The sequence below is a fragment of the Amphiura filiformis genome, chromosome 17 (genome assembly GCF_039555335.1).
Source record: "Amphiura filiformis chromosome 17, Afil_fr2py, whole genome shotgun sequence".
In the NCBI taxonomy this organism is placed as follows: Eukaryota; Metazoa; Echinodermata; class Ophiuroidea; order Amphilepidida; family Amphiuridae; genus Amphiura; species Amphiura filiformis.
In genome coordinates, this window is record NC_092644.1 from 20,674,494 (window position 1) to 20,683,229 (window position 8,736).

The window sequence follows — 8,736 nt, forward strand, 5'->3', positions numbered from 1 at the left end:
CACCTCAAAAATATGCTATTTTTATTGCATTATGTGAACACGCTTTGTAGGTTGAGTTGCTGTTAAGAGCTGTTAAGAAAACCTGCAATGTATTTGAATGCCCTAATTTTTTCTTAAAACCAGTCACACCTATGTTCACCATGTCTTTGGGCATTCGCATTGTAGTGAAGTCTTTGTGATCCTGGCTTCTGTATTTATCTCAGGTTACTTTTACAGACTTTTAATGCATTGTTAGCCCCTAAACATAAAACAGAGTCTTGGCCGCTGAAATGTTTGGTTGAACCCACTGAAACTTCATCTGTTACTTCATGTTGAATCGAAAAAAATTATAAAGGCAAAACTAATTGTAACATGTTAAATTTGAAAACTTAGGATGGGATTGGGTTCTAAAGGGCTGAAGCTTTTGAAACTTCATGATGGATTCAAACAGGATAATGTTTATTTTTTTCTGGAACGATGGAAGTGGGGAGGGGGTAAAGTGAGGGAATCAGAACATTTGCCTGCAAATTTGTCATTTTTGCCCAATATTATAATTTTCAAAGTTTTATTTGTTTGTTTTGACATTATATTAAAAAAATGTTTCATCCTAAAAATCTATAAGTTGAGGGGCAATTTGAAAAATGTACACATGCATGTAAAAAAAAAAAAAAAAAGGAGCATTTTGTGCATTCATGCAAGTAACTTTTATATGAATAATTTATTTTTATAAAGTGAGAGGCCAAAAGAGTACATTTGTCATGCTCTGGGGAACGGGTCTAACATTTGACTTGCTCCCACGTAATTTAGGACTCTGAAACGCATGAATTCCTATTGGTTGGTGCTTAACCAAGCATGAAGTTGCGCAGCAATGTACAATTATCAAGGTCAATGAGGTTCGTTTAAATTGTCAAGTTTAAGTCTGATCCTCAAACATTTTGGAGTAGTGTAGTAAAGTTGGGTTCAGGTCGTTTTGACTCAACCTATATAAAATGTTCAAACATTTATAATATCCATCAACTATAATCCGTATGGAATAAACCAACAGGAATGGTATAACAATTGAAATGGCAGCCATGTTGAAAGACCGAGTTCTATTAATCATATAATAAAAGGGTGACAGGTCTCTAGATCAATTCCACAAGTATTCATACCTACCACATGTTTTATGTGAGAGTCCTCATGAGGCTTCCTGTAGGACAGAATTTTATTTAAATATCTGTGTTATTGCATACTCTCTATTGTGAATTTAAATCAATTCTTAACATAAAATTGATAAAATATAAATATTAGCAGCAGTTAAAGTGTGAAAATTGTGAAAAGGTGTCACCTTTTATTATTCAGCGCTCCATGTACAATGCTTCAAATGATGAGAACATAGCCGTATTCATCCACCTGTTACTGCCATTGTTCCATACATGTATATATACATGTGTAATTGCTTTCATCAGGTAAACATAGTAAATATACATCAAGGCTTACAGAAACTTAAAACAACTTTTAATGGCGGCTTCTTTGTTACCAGGCCAGGGGAAGGAAGAGTTCAAGTTATCTTTGTTATATTAAAATGTAAGTGATTAAATTATTTGAGGTAGAAATTTGTTTAATGAACTTTAATATAGTCAGCACCCTTATTTATGGCACCTGTATGTACCTGTATAGTGCTTAGTATTATAAATAATATTTGTAATTTTAGGCCAAGGGCACTGCATCTCACGCATAGCATTTGGCAGTGTCCTCTTCCATCATCTCATCCACCGTATTTATATGGATAACCTTATTGCGTCATCCCCTATAAGACTCACAAATCAGAGCAACTAAAAAAAGAGTTGTATCAATAAAAGTAAGGCCTTGCATAATCATAAACAAGGGAAGAGGCTAAGTATATTTTCTGCCTCTATTTGCGTTTTTTATTCGTGAAATACGACCAGACAAACTCAATTTTTGTATTTTATTAAAGCAAAATCATATTAATGTTATTGTTTCTGTTGATTTTAGCTCCTACTTTGTTTGTATTTATCAAAAGACGCCTTGAAAACGTGAGGATATTTTGTCTGATCGAGGTGGCACACAATCATTTAAACTGCCATTTACCTATATGGTACCAGTTGGAAAATGGCCTCGTGGACATGTAAGTACAACGTACGTAGCTTTATAACTCCTATTTCAAACAGGATCTTGGTGCAATTATAAACTACCAATAAGGCTTTGAAAAGGCTTGTTTCAAGTAAGCCATGCACATTTCGTTTTTGAGAGCAAAAGTTTCCCACATTTCGGGATATTTTTTTGAGAAATCCAGAAGAAGATATTTTCAAGCAAAAACCGCACGACAAAATAAATTGAGCGATCTGTGGTAAAAAATGTGTTTGGCCTTAAAGGTGAACCTCATTGAAAATAAAGTTATATATCAATGGAAAGCTTATGATGTCAGGATATTAAAAATTATTTTTTCCGATTTTTTTGATTGCTAATAAAGCTGAAAAATTAAAAAAATGATTGAATTGTTGGTCTTTTTAAGGCGCCCAAAAAGCACCCAAATCAATCGTCTATGACCTTGGGAATGCTCGTGACGTAAGCTCAGGGTTCGCAGTCACGTGATCCTACTCGGAAACATCCCAGTGGGCACAGGTTAGGATTTCGACGTTGTATCAACGTTGATACAACGTCGAAATCTAACCTAACCTGATTTCAACCCGATTTCAACCTAGAGATTGGTTGAAATCAGGTTGAAATTTCAACGTCGATACAACGTTGAAATTTCAACCTGATTTCAACCATGTTTGAACCAACTTTCAATGCAAAAATTAGGAGGTTGAAATCAGGTTGAAACTTCAACGTTGTATCGACGTTGAAATTTCAACCTGATTTCAACCAATGTTTCAATGCACAACTTAATGACCTTACATAAAATATTATTAGGACGAAATATGCCTATGCCTAGTAGCCTATATATATTAAAATGTTTAAAGGTCGAGAGCATTGAGATTTTACCCAAATTTCATTTTATATATCCAGGCCGCATGATCTAACGATTTAAACCGGACTTCCGTTTTCCTTCAAGTGGCGCGCGGCGTGCACTACCCCAATGACTTACCCGAAAACACCGGGTGGTACGGGGTATGCTATACGGCCCCGTCGCCGCTCAATTGGCGGGCTGATGTTGATAATTATGGGAATTCCTACAACATGGTGAACACTTGTGAACACTTGTGGGGGGGGGGTTGATGCAAAAGGGGGGGGGTGGGGCTTTAGTTTTGACCCTCTTATGGGTACGGCAGGGCCTTGAAAAATGACTAAAATTTTCCCAGGAAAATTGAGTTTATATGCTTTTCTATGGGGTTGACCCATAATTTTCATGTCAAAAAGGGGGGCCCTGACATTTTTGAGGTCTGTAATGGGGGGCCCGAAAAATTTTCGCGATGATTTTTTTGCATCACCCCCCCCCACAAGTGTTTGTGAGTGGTCCCTAATAGGCCTATTGGAACTTCGCATATCTTCTATTTTACTAACCCGATTATGTGATGTCGCCCCGGGGTATTGCCCGGGTGTGCGCCGCGGCGTAGCCGGCGTCAGTAGGTGCAGATCGAGGTCGGTGGGCACGCCCTCTCTAAATATTGTGATATTGTGGGTGGGTACGGTACGTACACGCGTGCACAAGTGTTAACTCGCCGGTACACACATGCGTTCGCAAATGTTTGCGAGTACGCACTCATGTTTACAAGTGTTCATGGGTACGATTGCGTACATTGCCGGTACACACATTCACAAGTATTTGCGAATACGCACGCGCGTGCGCAAGTCTTTATGGGTACGCATGTACATGTTCAAGTTTTTATGGGTACGCACATGTGTTTGCAAGTTATTGCGGGTGCGCACGCGCGTTCGCAAGTGTTTGCAAGTACACATGTGCATACACAAGTGTTTGCACAAGTGTTTATGTGCACGCATGCGCGCGGGCAAGATATTGCAGGTAGGCACGCGAGTTTGCAAGTGTTTATGAGTACTCGCGTGCGTGCGCAGGTTATTGCGGGTACGCATGCCCGTTCCCAAGTGTTTGCGAGTACGCACGCACGTTCGCAAGTTTTACGTGTATGCACTCGTTCTCAAGTGTTTATGCGTACGCATGCACGTTCGCAAGTGTTTGCAAATACGCAAGCGCATGCGCAAGTGTTTATGGGTACGCACTTGTGTTCGAAAGTTATTGCGGGAACGCACGCGCGTGCGTGCACAAGACATTGCGTTACGCAGTCGAGTTTTCAAGTGTTTTCGAGTACGCATGCGCGTTCGCAAGTGTTTATGGGTACGCGAAAGTTATTACGGGTACGCATGCGAGTTCGCAAGTTTTATGGGTACGCGAAAGTTATTACGGGTACGCATGCGAATTCGCAAGTGTTTGCAAGTACACTCTCGCGTTCACAAGTGTTTACACGCGCATTTGCAAATTATTGTAGGTACGTACGCGCGTGCACAAGTGTTTGTGAGTAGACCTACGCACACGCGAGTGCAAAACTTATGCCACTGCCGCGAGCGGGATGGCGCATCAGCCAATGACAAATGCCTTTAATGTGTCCGTTTGTTTGAACTTGATGTAGGATCTGGATCTGGATCATCTTGTCTCAGGGCTAGTCGGCCTAGGCCTATATCTGAAACATGTTGAAAAACAATTTCAAATTTTTGGATATTCGCATTTTGACCTTAAAAAACAGGTTTTTAATCCTAGATCCACCATAAATGTTTGGACATTCGAACATTATATTTTTGGATTAAAATTGTAGTAGTGCGATATCGCTTTCGCCCAACACTTTTCCAGAGTGGATATTGCCCAATGTACAGCAGCAAGCAAAAGGAGTTGCACGCGTACGTATGACGTACATAAACTTGAGGCCTAAATTTGCAAATAAAACAGGTTAGTAAACATTTAAATTTTCTTTAAAGGTCTACTTGACTTTTGGACACATTGCTGGATGTATATTTCAACTTGGTTTTCCATTTTGTATCATTATGTTAAAATAGTTTAGCTTACTGAGCAGTTTAAAAATTACATGCCTGCTGCACATGACATGCATGCTGTATACAATCATGAATGCACCATTCGAGAAACACGAAAAAGTGCTTTGAAGTTGACATGCTTGTGACATTACTTGTACTTTGTAGAAGACCCAGTCATGCCAGTTTGGAATATTTGCTGGGGCAATCAGGCCCGTAGTCTGGATTTATTTGGGGGTGCTGATTTTGAAAAAGTGGACCTTTTTTCAAAATTTTGACCTTTTGGACTGGGCGGATTTGGACATTTTTGGACCAAGAAAGCATGCGCTCGCAAATGGGATTGGGACTTCAGGGGTTAAAAGGGGAGATTTTTGTGGTTAAAAAGGGGACTTTTGGGGTTAAAAAGAAGACTTTTGGGCCTTTGGCATTTAAGGAGGGGGGTGGCAAATGTTTATTTTATAATTAACAAACTTAGGCCCTATACTAGGCCTAGCCCTAGACTAGTCATATCGTGCAGCAAGGTCTAGCTGTAACCCCTAGACTACAGGTCTAGTCATGCTCATGTGCTAGGTCATTGTACTAGTGTTTTTGGTCAGTTCTTTACACAGCCGTGCCGTAACGTCACGGCTGTCTTTTTTCTTTCAGGATCTTCTTCTTCTTCTTCTGTCGACCATTACATTTGCTCTAGCACTGACATGCTTACACCGATTTTGACCTAACTTGGTCAGCACCATAACTGACCATGCCCCTACATGTCACATGAAACTCGTGGGGTCAAAGGTCACGTAGGGGTCACAGAGGTCAAAAACGTGATTTCAACTCAAAATGCTACTTCTCCCACAAATTTCGCAGGACAGTAACGCCACTCGCACACATGCATTGTTATTACCCAGTGTCTATAAATCATACACAGATTTGAGGTCAAAGGTCATTAAGGGGTCACTTCCGGTATTAAACCAAATTCCTTCAAAAAATTTTATAAGCTAAGAAAAACATAGGAGAGTGACGGTATGTGCACATATTAATTATGTTTATCTTATGTATATGTGGTATTTTTTTTTGTTTGAGGTCAAAGGTCATTAAGGGTCACTTCCGGTATAAAACGAAATAGCTTCAAAATGCTACTTCTCCCACAAATTACGTAGGACGGTGATGCAACTTGCGCACATGCATTGCTATTACACAGTGTCTATGAATCATACACAGATTTGAGGTCAAAGGTCATTAAGGGGTCATTTCCGGTATAAAACCAAATTCCTTCAAAAAAATTTATTAGCTAAGAAAAAACATAGGAGAGTGACGGTATTTGCACATGTGAATTACGTTTATCTAATGTGTATGTGGTATTTTTGTTTGAGGTCAAAGGTCATTAAGGGTCACTTCCGGTATAAAACCAAATTCCTTCAAAACGTTTTATCAGCTAAGAAAAACAATGGAGAGTGACGGTATGTGCACACATGAATTATGTTTACCTAATGTATATGTGGTATTTTTTATTTGGGGTCAAAGGTCATAAAGGGATAACTTCCGGTCCAAGACAAAAAACATTCAAAATGTCCCTTCTGTCACAAATAACATGGCAGAGTGATAATATGTGCACCCGTGCATTGACATAAGGCAATGCCTGTGGGGTTTTCGTAGATTTTGGGGTCAAAGGTCATTAAGGGATCACAACACGGCTGTGTTCGTGGTCTTAGACCACAGCTAAGTCTAGTTTTCTTTCTTTCTTGCACCCCGGTTCCGAAACTAAAGACGTTTGGAATTTTTCTTCGATTAGTCTGTCTTACCATTCAATGTATAAAGCCTAAATCAGCTCAGCGAACTCAGTTTTTGTTTTTGCTTTTTCCTGAACCATGAAAATGGTATCAGCCTATAACAGTGTATGTTACTAGGTTACTAACTAACCTTTTGGTCTGAAATGGACATAACTTTAAATGCCACGAAGGTATGAATCAAATCATGAACCCCAGTGATGTCAAATGAAAGAGGAAGGAGTAAAGAATATAATCAAAATATTTCCTAACATCAGAGGTCATAAAGGAGTCACAGGGGTCAAAAAGGTCATTTGAACCGAAAATGCTCCAATTGAGCTGAAATTTAAATGCAATGATCATTCTGACATTCTAAACATGTTTAAAATAATTTAATATTCATTTAAGGTCATTAAGGGGTCATAAAGGGTTGATATGTCATGTACCACAATATACTGCCAAAGCCCCATTGTTCAGCTATGGTACGGTAATCGCTCTAGTTTAAACATGTAAAGAAACTAGAGCAAAAATACTTTACAATTTCCCTCTTTTTGGTCCGAATAATGGCCCTAAGAATTGTTCAGCAGAATGACCCTAAACAGTCAGGAGTAACTATCTTACATTAAGCATATTAATCGTACTGCATGTCTATGTCAAATATAATGTCATGTCAAGGGTCATGTTTTCAAAAATGCTCCAATTGAGCTGATATTTAAATGCAATGATCCTTATGACATTCTAAACATGTTTAAAATATTTTAAAATTCATTTAAGGTCATTAAGGGGTCATAAAGGGTTGATATATATACATGTACCACAATATACTGCCAAAGCCCCATTGTTCAGCTATGGTACGGTAATCGCTCTAGTTTAAACATGTAAAGAAACTAGAGCAAAAATACTTTACAATTTCCCTCTTTTGGTCCGAATAATGGCCCTAAGAATTGTTCAGCAGAATGACCCTAAACAGTCAGGAGTAACTATCTTACATTAAGCATATTAATCGTACTGCATGTCTATGTCAAATATAATGTTTCTGTATGTGTAAATTATGGAAATGTATTTTCAAATGATAATCCTGAAATTGTTATTTTTGTCGTTACAGCTGACGTGTTGTTGTGCCACGTGACAATGGAATCAAAACAAGATTGGCCATGCAATAGACTATAGTCCATGACAATGTACAATGTATAAAGCATCAAAAAAATTGACTTTTAACTTAAGAAAGTTTAGATGCAGCCAAAGATTTTGGATGAACTGGCCAATTGAGAGAGCCATCATTTTAATACAAGAGCATGGTCAAATCAAAGATGGAGTAAACTGACACGGCATGACATGGAACAACTCCGACACTGAATAAAGCTAGATACAGTCCAGAGGCGGGTCATTCACATCACAGATCGACCCTCCTTCAAATTCTGCCTTTGGGTCCATCGTAAAGCAGTTGCTGCCACGTACATCAGATCTAACTCAAGTTGTTAGTCATCATTCATTCCATATAGCCCGCAGATGGAATGTACTTGTACTCACGCCTCACATTCCAGGAACTGTGAAACGGACCAACTTCAAAAAGTGTTTTGGTCAAAAATGTGATTTTTGGTCAAAAATGTGCAAACCCATCAGCTTCATGATAACAGCTGTTATTGCCTTGATATGTGTCTTGACATAGAAAGAAACAAGTTGAACAACTAAGCAAGCAAATACAGATTCTGGTCTAGATTTTCTTCAAGTAATATTGGTATTGATGACATCAATGCGATATAAGCCTACTGGTAGGGTTGACGTTTTTGATGCTTATCTCCTTCAGCTAAAACTGAGCACAAGGATCCTTTAAATACATTGAAGGGTGGATTGCAGGGGATCACCCCGGTACTGTTTACTGTACTTCAAAAATACACTCATTAACTCTAGGTTCCAGAGTTCTCCTTGTCTGGTTACAAATGTAGCGTTGAGGAGTATCAAAGCAGAAGCAAACGCAGAACAATTCCAAAGCTATTGATCACACTATCTGTATATCAGTCTA

General features: G+C 38.8%; 1 long non-coding RNA gene across 1 annotated transcript; it reads left to right on the plus strand.

Moving 5' to 3' along the window:
* Positions 1 to 4,739: 4,739 nt before the first annotated feature.
* On the plus strand, positions 4,740 to 7,897 carry LOC140137444 (uncharacterized). The gene is made up of 2 exons (XR_011856838.1): positions 4,740 to 4,882; positions 7,819 to 7,897. It is a non-coding gene; the product is annotated as an uncharacterized lncRNA (long non-coding RNA).
* The last annotated feature ends 839 nt before the right edge of the window (positions 7,898 to 8,736 follow it).